We start from the raw sequence: 12,856 nt of genomic DNA on the forward strand, positions 1-12,856 counted from the left end.
GCAGGAGCAGATCAAGCAATCTCAACAGAGAGACCCTGTTATCAGCCATGTCTTGGAGTACAAAAAGAATAACAGTCGTCCATTCGACCGTACTACCAAAAAAGAATCTCATGATGCCAGACTCCTGCTGAAACAGTGGACACGGTTGCACTTGGGCGATGATGGAGTCATGTACAGAAAAGCAGGAAAGAGAAACCAACTCATCCTACCAAAAGAACATCATCAAACGGTTTACAAAGAGTTGCATCAGGAGATGGGGCATCGCGGGAACTGAGAGGACTCTAAGTTTGATACGTGAGAGATTCTATTGGCCCCATATGCAAAAAGAGACTGAGCACTTTGTGACATGTGTCTGTGAGTTTCTGAAAAGAAAAAAAAAACTCACAAGATTACTAAAGCCCCATTGATTACCATTCAAACTACACACCCTTTCCAGCTTGTGTCCATTGATTTTTTTTCTCCTTGAGAAGTGCAAAAATGGTTACGAGTACATACTTGTAGTGATGGACCATTTCACACGTTTTGCCAAGGCTTACGCCACAAGAAATAAGTTTGCGAAAACTGTGGTACAACACGTCTTCTGTAATTTTGCCCTCAAGTTTGGCTTCCCTGAGAAAATCCACCACGACATGGGAAGAGAATTTGAGAATCATCTGATGGATCAGTTGCAGAAGGTTTGTGGTGTGCGTGGGTATCACACAACCCCATATCACCCAATGGGCAACGGGCAAGTTGAAAGGTTCAACAGGACGCTCTTGTCCATTACTGAACTGCAAAGTAAATATGCAATTGCAAAATAAGCATGTATTATACGGCCCATACAGAATAATTTAAATTAAGACATCGTATGGTATGAACGAGTGTCTCACTTCACCAGCGGCAGAGGAAAAGTATCTGTTAAACAGATAGTCCCGTACAGCTACGGCCTCTCGGGTGGAGTTGTTGGTGCCTACTCTCCTTGCAAGTGTAAATGCAGGGATGTGATGTTCTTCCTGTGGGACAGGAGCTTCAACTGTGGAGTTCCACCTCTGGAAATTATGAAGGGCCACTGTTGCTTTCACAATAGCATCCACATTTGCAGGGCTCACTCCAATCACCCGGTGTAGATTCTCCATTGTGCAGCAAGAATTCCAAAGGCATTCTCAACTACTCTTCTGGCTCATGAAAGGCCCGAAGGTCCACTTTATACAGTTGAATATAAACCAGTAATAAACCAGTTAAAATCTAAAATATACATATATGAATATAGATTATACATATATATATTACTAGATTAAACATACATATATGCAATCACTATAACTTACCTGAGGGGAAAAGCCTCATCACCCACAAAGACATGAGACATGGGCCCCAGGTGATCTGCGCCTGGGAGAGGAGAATCTTCTGGGAGATGGAGCTTCTCTTCCTGCAGTGCTTGTCCAAAAGCAGAGGTAGCAAGGGTCCCTCCGTCACTGTTCCGACCAAAAGCTTCAACATCCACTACCCTAAAAAGATACCATGCATCCACAACCGCCAGAAGTACAACAGAGTATGTTCCCTTGTCAAGTCAAGTCAAGTCATTTTCATTTATATAGCGCTTTTAACAATGTAGATTGTCTCAAAGCAGCTTCACAGAGATAAATGTATAATATAACGTAAGATTGTTTTGGCTTTATAGCGGTTCTTTAATAAAGTTATTTTCCAGCTAAAGTTAGTTTTGATTGATTCGCTTCCGTCGCAACGATCATTTGTTTTTAAATTAGGGCCGCCAAGACGACACCATTCTCTCTACACAGACTTTAGCGAACCTGTGAGAAACGCTGATGGCGTTCAGATGCGCATTAAGAACGGGTTCTATAGTTATGTGCGTTTGAATATATGTGTGCAGGTTTGGAATTCCCTACAAACCAAACCTAAACAAATTACTGGTGTTTCCTTATAGTTTTGATTCAGAATTTTATTTTATTTTATCAATTCGGGGTAGATACGCAAATTGAGTTTTCCCGACGACGCGTTATCTGTAGAGTGGGAAAGGGATCCTCCATAGGGAGAGACTAGTTGGCCCTTCAGCACTGCGTTGACACCGGGTTCAGGCGAAGGTCCTTCATCAGATCTGGAAACGGCCTGGATCCGGCAGGCTGCGGGAAAACCTTGGGATAAACAAAGACACTAAAATTAGCGTAGATGCCATTCTTCTCATGATGTAACAAGTACATCAGGATTTATGGGAAGTGTTCCCGGTTCCAGCTGACCTAATCTATGCAGCCTAATATTGAATTATAGAAGTCTATAATGTATTATGTGAACGCTATGTCAAAGAGATGTGTCTTTAATCTAGATTTGAACTGACAGAGTGTGTCTGCTTCCCGGACAATGGTAGGAAGACTGTTCCAAAGTTTTGGTGCTAAATAGGAAAAGGATCTACCGCCAGCAGTCGATTTAGATATTCTAGGTATTATCAACTGGCCGGAATTTTGAGATCGCAATAGACGTGAAGGAGTATAATGCGTTAAGAGCTCGCTCAAGTACTGCGGAGCTAAACCATTTAGTGCTTTGTAAGTAATCAGCAATATTTTAAAATTGATGCGATGTTTAATAGGGAGCCAGTGCAGTTTTGACAGAACCGGGCTAATATGGTCATACTTCCTGGTTCTGGTAAGAACTCGAGCTGCTGCATTTTGAACTAGCTGTAGTTTGTTTATTAAGCGTGCAGGGCAACCACCCAGTAGAGCATTACAATAATCTAGCCTTGAGGTCATGAACGCATGGACTAATTGTTCCGCATTTGTCAATGAGAGCATATGACGTAATTTAGATATATTTTTAAGATGGAAAAATGCGGTTTTACAGATACTAGACACGTGACTTTCAAATGAAAGATTGGTATCAAAGAGCACACCCAGGTTCCTAACCGACGACGAAGACTTAACAGAGCAGCCATCAAGTGTTAGACAGTATTCTGGGTTATTACGTGAGGAAGTTTTTTGTCCAATAATTAGAATCTCTGTTTTTTCAGAATTTAGAAGTAGGAAATTACGAGTCATCCAGTTTTTTATATCAGCTATGCATTCTGTTAATTTAGTGAATTGGTAAGTTTCGTTAGGTTTTGAAGAAATATAGAGCTGAGTATCGTCGGCATAACAGTGGAAGCTAATTCCATGTTTCCTAATGATATCTCCTAATGGTAGCATGTACAGAGTGAACAGCAGCGGTCCTAGTACTGAGCCCTGTGGTACACCATACTGAACTTGTGATTGATAAGACATCTCTTCATTTACTGCTACAAACTGATAACGGTCAGATAAGTATGATTTAAACCATGCTAGTGCAATTCCACTAATGCCAACATAGTTTTCTAGTCTATTTAAAAGAATGTTGTGGTCAATGGTGTCAAACGCAGCACTAAGATCGAGTAACACTAATAGAGAGACACAACCACGATCGGATGATAAGAGCAAATCATTTGTTACTCTAACGAGAGCAGTCTCAGTACTATGGTATGGTACCTTGTAATTAAAATACTGGGAGCCTGAATTATGTGGTGCCTGGATTACCACATGCTTCCCATCCACTGCACCCACACAGTTGGGGAAGGTCCACCTTTCCTTGAAACCAAAGGCAATCTCCTACCAATCTGCAGTCTTTGGTACAGGCAGAAAGTCATCCACCAGGCTGTCCCAAATGGCCTTGGACACCTCTGGCACAATGCCTGCCACAGTGGAGATGCCCACTCTGTAACTAGAAGCAATGGTGGTGTAGGAGTCACCAGTTGCCAGGTATCTGAAATTAATGACATTATAATGTTCAGTAAAATATAACTATCAGTACAATTAAAACAGCAAAACTTTTAACCACCTCCAGTTAAGAAACTGATGTGTGGGCGTGAGCGGGAGCGGGATAAAGACATGACCACAGGACTCCCGCAAAATATAGCAAAATATAGCTAGGACTAGTGCTATCGCTCGCTTCTTAGCACGGGACAGATACATTGTTTGCTGCTGACCGAAAGGAGGAACAACAATCAAAATAACTAACGTTAGACGTATAGAACTCTCGCTAAAAGAGTATAGAACTCCCGCTAAAAACTTGAAAACTCCGCCTACTTTCCTGAAGGGCAACGCTGAAACCAGCGGCCAGCGCTGCGCATTCTTCGTCCTTTCTGAAAGGCGCGCTGTCAGATGTCGTGCGGGAGATCGCGTCTTGACAGTGTTTAAAAGAGATTAATTCAGTTTCAGTGCACTCAATGTTTTAGTAAAGAGAGTTTACAGTTATAACGTTAAATAGCTACTTAGAGTGCTTGTATTTATGTTAATTGAGCTTTAGCCTATAAGCTTACTGAAATGTTAATGTCAGTAATGTGTTATTTGGTGGAATACATGGTTTTAATTTTCTGTGACCATACTGTATAACAGATAAATGTGTAAAGTGAGTTTATTGAAAGAGAGCGTTTTCACTTTTTGACATGAAGAAGTCATGCTGCCATTTCAACACTGTGAAACAGAAACTAATTTATTGTTGTCTTTGTTGGATTCGCAGATTGTACAGTGCGTGACAGAAATAAAAATTATATGTGCCACCAGAACAACAACCTCTTCTGTGTGTGCAACACTATTTAAATAATTGGACTTGACTCAAAAAGTGAAAATACAATTTGAATCATTGAACTTGATTAAAATAAGTAGATTTTGAAATTGTATCATGATTCAAATCGTGTGAATGCTATTTAAATCATTGAACTTGACTCAAAAAGTGAAAATGGGTTTTGATTCATTGAACTTGATTCAAATAAGGAGATTTGGGATCTTTTGAACATGATTCAAATATTGGGAATGCTATTTGAATCAATGAACTTAAAATAACAGTAGTAGAATTTGTATTAATAAACTTGGTTCATTAAATGTGATTAAAATAGACATAATAGTATTTGAACATATAGTTCACATTTTAGTATTTGAATCATGAGTCCTATTTGAGTACTGAACACAATTCAGGATTAGTCAAGTCAAACTAAGTAAATTTGATCAAATGCCCCACATGGTGGGAGTAGTATTTGAATTGTTGCACAATGATTCAGTCATGCAAGTCTTGTTGTTGAAATGGAAATCAAGCTTCCCTCCAGGGAGACTGAAGCCACGTGCTCTGCTGTAGTGAAGCCTGACTGACTGTCCGGAGCATGCGAGGACAAGATGCCGTCTCAGCCAGCATGCATGGAAATCAACCAGATTTAAGCAACTGAGGTCTACAAAGTGGTTGCCATGGAAATTCAGCTCTAGTCCAATCTGGCGGGTTTGCCAGAAAGAAACCCGTATCTCGGAACAGATGTTGCACGTCCAGTTAGGATTTTTTATTTGCCGTCTTTTTCACCATGGCATAATCACTGTTGCTCCTGCTCATCATATAACCTGTGAAAATTAGTTCTTTGCAGATGCTGCATGAAATATTTCTCATGTTCATTCTTGAGTGGATTTGACATTGCAGCCTAAGTTTTTTTTCATCTGATTATCCTAATTGCAGGTATAGCATTATCACACATCAATAGGTATTAAACTGATACTTAATTTATCTTCTCCAACAAACATGGTTATATAGTTTGAAATCAATGCTTCGACAGCACCTCGAGGCAAGGGAACCAAAGGCATACTCCTTATTCCCAAGGGCTCTTAGAAATGCAAATGCATTCAGATATTTACCAGACTGGCAGAGAATTGAAGCTTGTAGATCACAGCATGAATAATGCATTTTTGTTGTCATTGGTTCTGTAATTTTCCCCCTGTAATAACGTAATGACAAAATCTTGTTCAGTTCTCCTCTCTTCTTTTCTGGGCACTGCACTGTGTGTTTAACCTTTTGCTCTTGATGCGACTGTACAGTTAATTAAACAGATTTGTAAACTCGATTTTTATCTAAGGCCCTGTTTACACCTGGAATTGAGATGCGTTTTGGTCAATCAGATCACAAATGGACGACACTACATGCAGGTGTAAACGGGGTGTAAAACGTTTTGAGCTTGTCCACTTTCGACCACTTCCAGAGGTAGTCTCAAACGCATTTGACCAGATTGATTTCGTAGTGTAAACGCTTATGTGGTCGAATGTGTTCAAACAGCCACAAAATACCGACTACTCTCCATCTACTGACCTAATGCGAAAACATTTTAAGTAAGCACGCAGACCAGACAGGTTTTAAACTTTGTCGGTATTAAGACCCAAGTTTGGTTTCAAGATGAAAAACGTACCATGCACAATGCTCTCTCTCAGTTCCTGATTTCTAACACACACTCACAGTGTTCGGTTGATCTTGCATCTGTCAGAGCAGAAACTAAAGCTGATGCTCTCCGTTTGTTTTTCAGTCGTCTCCGAGCGCGTTCATATGTAAATTGTGCGAGCTTATTTTGTCCATTAGATCGAAAAATACCCATACATTTCCCTGCCCATAGACCCTCCCTTTGATGAAATCAGGACAGAAGTGGTTGAAAGTGGATAAAAGAGACTGGGTGTCTCCCTCGTCTACTTGTGATCTGATCGACTAAAACGCATAATACCAGGTGTAAACAGGGCCAAACAGTAGAGGATGTATTTCAACTCAACATTGGGGACAGACATTTACTAAATAGTAAAGTATTCAATTCAATTCAAATTTATTTGTATAGCGCTTTTCACAATACATATTGTTTCAAAGGAGCTTTACAGAAAGTGCATTTCAGAAATGTACATAGAAAAATACAGTTAGTTAATCATGTATTAATTTAGGGCATAACATATCGCCAGCGTCGAGTCGTCTCTTCACAGGCATCGAGTCATCTCTTCACGGGTGTTGGGGCATCTGAAGTTTCCATGAGAGGCTGGATACAAACTGGAGCTGACGAACTCTATTTACCTCGGGACTAGCGTCAAATTCATCATTTCTTACTTAAAATTTAACGGGATCCAAGCCTGGTGAAAACGATTTCTTTGTTCTTATTCGATAATTTGTCTTTTACAAGCGAGAAACAGCAAACATAGATTGCAGCTCATTTTGGCGGATGTCAGCTTTAGACGAGCTCTACTCAGTGCTTCTGTGTTTCCGTTTGGGTTTTGATAATTTAGGACAGGTATTTTTAGACTCTCTCCAGCAGCAGCTACAGTCTTCTTATCAAGGGAAGACTGCTTCACATCTGATAGACACTGATGAAGACATTTTTCTCTGTACGGCCACAGAATATTATATCAGAAACAACAAACATGAGGAAATCTAGTTATCGCTCTAAAATGGTGTAGAAAGAGGAGAGAAATGGAGGGTGGAGAAAAATGGAGCAAGAGAGAGAGGAATGTGTGAGTACAAGTTGTGAAAGAGATGATGTCATCTGTGTGATTTTAGTCTGGCTGAAAAACACTTGCACCTAGTCTATCTATCTATCTATCTATCTATCTATCTATCTATCTATCTATCTATCTATCTATCTATCTATCTATCTATCTATCTATCTATCTATCTATCTCTGTCTGTCTACATGTCTACAAATAGAGAAACAGACTGACAGATATATTCTAGACAGACTGTGGTGTGTTTCCCGAACAACGGCGTATCGTTGAAGAAATCAACTAGCTAGTCACGACTGTTTCCCGAAACCGTATTGTCGAACATTGGTCGTTCAACCACGTTGGTTAATGATGTCACGCAGGTGGTGAAGTAGCCTAATAACTACTTTTAATGAATCAATTTGAGATCGAATTAATGCTAGATGTTTTGCTATAAATTACGGACATGGCATCTGAGGAATATTTCAAATTTTTCTCAGTTATTTAGCTTTATTTCCAGATTCAATCATAGGCTCGGTCTTACGTACTAGAGCACGTTCGCATATGCGCACTCTTCAAAAACGACGCTTTAAATCTCTTGACAAACTAAAAGACGTAAATGACATTTGTATATTCTAAATAAAAATATAGATTATACTGAATGTTAGCTTGCTTATTTGGCTCAAGGTAAGGATTTATTGAGTCCACATGTCATGCAAAGAAGAAACTGCTTAGTTCCAAACACACAACTTTGCGATGCTGTTTGCGAATGTTCGTTGGAACAATGTTTTCAGGAAACACGACTTGTTGAACTGCTGATAACGACGGAACTTGCGACCATAGTTGGCTAACGATGCTTTTGGGAAATGCACCCCAGACAGACAGACAGACAGACAGACAGACAGACAGATAGATAGATAGATAGATAGATAGATAGATAGATAGATAGATTTTCTCAGGACTAATTTTCTAGTTTTAAATGAAAAGTTATATACATCTTCCTCGTACACATTTGAAGGGCAGCAGATCTGACCCCGTGTCCCCTGAACCAGCGGCTCCTGAAGCAGTGGCTCCTGGAGCTGAAGCAAGTCTGTGATCTCTCTCCAGCAGCGCAGGTGATCCATGGCAGAAAAGAAATCAATTTCAATGTCAGTGCACGGCATCTGACGGGCACAAATCCAGGACTGAGGCAATTAGTCTGACCTCCTCTCTATCTGTCTTTCTTCTGTTCATTCTCTCTTCTGTCGCAGTCTCTCTCTCTCTCTCCTTTTGCAATAAGTCATTAATTCTCCTCCTTCCTTCTATTGTCTCCATTTCTCTCTATTTACCTCTTTCACTTTCTCTAAGAAGCTATCTATCAGTCATCTTTTCTTCCTCGTGTTTCTCTTCAATCCTGTCTTTTTTCACCCCTCCTCTTCCTTATACATAATCATCTCTCAGTTTCTCCTTCAATACTCTCTGTTTGACCCTCTACTTTATCGTTCTTTAAATATGTTTGCTTTTTCCTCCTTCTTGGATGTGAATTGTGTGGGCACCGTCAGCTCAGAAATATGGTATGGGTGCAGTTAAGCTGTTCTTTACTGTGAAACCAAGCCAATATTATTTTATATTTGCTGCCCATAGAAGACTTGAAAGGATACCAAATAATGCTGGGTTGATCCTCCAAACGCAGACAGGCTTGATGTTACCCAGAGGCCCAGAACTCCAGGTTTATTTCACAGCTGCAGACAGATGAGACTGTCTATCTGTGTTTTAGGCTTCACCGCAAAGTGGATATGAAGCTTCTTCAGTTCAGAAGTTCAGTATTATTAATGGAGACATTACAATTCTGTATTCAGTTCTTTATGATGAGATTTGAGGATTGTAGATCTATCATCTATGCACCCTATATGCCTCATACATATTTAAAGAGTCAGTATTCAAGAGTTATTTTCGGTCCTTGATTGGCCAATGAACATTCAAAGAGTGCAGTTATAAGGCTTATGAGTCTTTCTGCAGGTTTACATCGTTTCGCCAGTAGGTGGCGACAAGTCAAGTAAGTCACTCAAACAATCGTTCAAAGTGGCTGCATCCGAAACCACATACTTCCCTGCTATATAGCTGGCAAAAAAACAGTATGTGACAAAAGAAGTACGTCTGAATTCACAGTTCTCAAAAGAGTTGGCAAAAAGTACCAGGATGACCTACTTCTTCCAGTGAGATTCTGAAGTGTGCATATGATGGATACTTTTTCTATCCCATGAGGCCACGGGAGAGGATTTATGAATGGCAGTGAAGCAACGCAACTGATGCTGTTAGGTCACATGATAATGACAACATGACAAATGTAGTACGACCAGATCGCATTAATACTACACACATTCATACTATATAGAACATACTTTTTTAGTGGTCGTGAAGTAATTACTTATTCAAAATAAGTACCTACTCGAGAGTATGAGATTTCTGATGCAGCTGAATCACTGAATCATTCATTCAACTGTTCAAAAACACTGATTTATTCAGCAACAAAATATTTGACTGTCTTCATAAGTGAGTCATTAGACCATTCTCTCAACCGATTTGATAAAAAAACTGCTGATATGTTCAGGAATTAATCAAGCGACTTTCTTTATGAGTGAGCCATTGAATCATTTATTCAACCGATGTGTTCAAAAGCACTGATTCGTTCGAAAATTAAACATTTGACTGTCTTTATAAGTGAGTCATTGGATCATTCTCTCAACCGATTCGTACAAACTGCTGATTCATTCATGAACAAATAAAGAGACTGTCCTTGTGTGTGACTGAATCATTCATTCAACCTGTTCATTCAAAAACATTGATTTATTAGAAAACAAAACAAGGAACTGTCTTTATGAGTCACTGAATAATTTATTCAACCAATTTGTAAAAAAAATGCTTATTCAGGAAAGCAACAATTGCATGTTTTTATGACTGAGTCATTGGATCAATATCTCAACTGATTCATTTAAAACCGAGAAAAAATCAAGAATGAATCAACTGATTGTCTTAATGTGTGAGTCAATGACTCATTCAATCATACTATTTATTCTAAAACCCAAATCATTCAGGACCAAAGCACCACTACGTTGCGACAGTGTGTTGTAGGTTTGTTTGAAACTATTCAGACAGATCAAATGTTAGTCAATATTAACTTCTTATTTATTTAAAATGTTTGCAGTCATGCTATTCTGGACTATTTAGTTTCTGTTTCTAAAACTAGTCCTTGTGTTGGAGTTACCACCATACTCTTGAGTCTGACACAGACTGATTTCATTTATTTTCTGCGAGCTTTGCTTTGTTTAGCAATTCATTGAATCTTGGTTATGCAAAAGGAACCATAATCATTAAGTTGCAACACAACCAAATGTCTCTGGATGGACAGAATTAATCTGTAAATGTTTGATAAACAGGAAAAAAAGTTTCATATTGATCAAACATACGTCTTTCCCCTCTAGTTTGTACAATCTGCCAATATCCATTAGGTCACCATAACCTCTGAAAAATCATTTTTCTTTGCAGCCACTGCAGGACACTGACTCGTCCTTTGTAGAACATTGGCAAGTGTTAAAGATTGATGCTTTGATTTAACAAGGAATTGAAAGTCTTGAGAAATTGCCATTTGCTAAATGATTCTTTTCTGCCCGAGGTCCTATACCTTTTATGGCTTAATATATATGAGAAGGAAGAACAGAGGAGGAAATAAATGCGGTGAAGTCCTGTCTGGGACAGGTCTGTCTGCAATTTTCCTGCAGTCACGTCTGATAGTTATGAATTCTGCCAATAATGACGGGATAAATCATGTCAAAGAGCTCACCTTTGAATGTTAGCATAAAGAAGCAGCTTACTCATAATAGCGGTAAAGACTTCACATATAGAAAAGCAGAAAGCAATAAGCACTGTTGCCAATCTATGATTTTGAGGACATTTTGGCAGGAATGAAAAGATGTCTATTCATAAAATTCAAAACTGTAAAGAAGTGAAACTCATGTTTATGCAATTGCTCCTTGATGAACAAATTTTCACCATCATCCAGAAAAGAGAACAATGTGCTCAAGTTGTCCCTATAGCTGATATGCTCCCTAATTCAATCTTCACCCCTACACAATCCAATTTTGTCCCATTAAGGTTGGGATGCATGTGGTGCATTATACAAGCTCATCATTTGAGTCTGAGAGTTAACCCATCAATCTTCACCAAACTATGTCAAATTGACGCGTGCATTGAGACAGCAATAAATAAACATAATCTATCCCAGTTCAACAGGACTTTCATCACTAAAAAAGACCAAACATATTTCTATGATGTTCGAGTTTAGTTTACCTTTTTGAGGTCCATTATTGAAATATTGTCCTGCCGAAACTCTACAGTTCATCGCATTTATTATTGGCTGGCACTAATAGGTAATGTTGGATTACCCAGCACTTGTAATAACATTAGAGCAATGTGTTTGTTTCCCAGGTGTGACGAAATGGCCGGTTTGGACATACACGCCATTCAATGAACCCGCTTTTCCTGAAGACCCTTTACTGAGCTGCTCTGCGTGAGGTGAGATGGTGAGGCATGCATGCTATTAAAAAGTGTTCAGTCAGCAATAATCTGATTAATTTCTTCATTTATTTGCTAGTGGAACTTAATGTCATAGTGACCTCTCATGAAAGACATCTGGCTATTGTGGAAGGATACAAGCTCTAAAGTGCATAATGATAGATAGATAGATAGATAGATAGATAGATAGATAGATAGATAGATAGATAGATAGATAGATAGATAGATAGATAGATAGGTGTGTGTGTGTGTGTGTGTGTGTGTGTGTGTGTGTGTGTGTGTGTGTGTGTGTGTGTGTGTGTGTGTGTGTGTGTGTGTGTGTCCTTTCATTGTTAAAGATTAAATGTCACAACTGGTTTTGGCTCCTCGTTTTGTGTGGTTAGGAAATGTTCCAATGAGTGTTGTGAAATTAAAAAAAAAAAAAAAAAAAAAAAAATCTCTTCACTACACAAAGATCTGTGGATGATAATATATTCAGTGCCAGCAACAGAATAACATGCATTTTAATGAGATTACAAATGTAGTCGTCATCCCCTTCCAGGGACAGAATGAAATCCAATCTCATTTTCAAACTCAAAAAGGAGCAATAAAAGTGCGTTCCAGGACTCCAGTCCCATTCATGCAGTCTCACCCCCGCAGTGACAACACTAGCGCTCACTTCACCACTGCTCCACATAAGATGCTGTATTTCTTAATCTATCAAACAGAGTTGTTTTCGCACAAGGTCTGATTTATATTGATTTTTAGAAAAGCTGTACTAAATAAATAAGCGAAAACAGAACACCCCTATTTTATTCATCATATCAAAGTCGCTTTAATGCATTTAGAAATATGCCAGTGCTTGTTTTTCTCTTCTTTTTTTTAAGATAAAAATATTGTCTTCCTTTTGTAGGGCTATACTTTTTTTTTTTTTTTTATAAATTCCTATAACTCTGGAATGCATGTTTCATGTTGGTTTGGATTGTTGTGTGCATTTTGTGTGCAAACATATTCAAAAATACATTTAAAAATATTTGTGTGGAGTCAAAAAGTCTAGGTGCAGTAAA

This window comes from Rutilus rutilus (genome assembly GCF_951802725.1).
Source record: "Rutilus rutilus genome assembly, chromosome: 24".
NCBI classification, from domain to species: Eukaryota; Metazoa; Chordata; class Actinopteri; order Cypriniformes; family Leuciscidae; genus Rutilus; species Rutilus rutilus.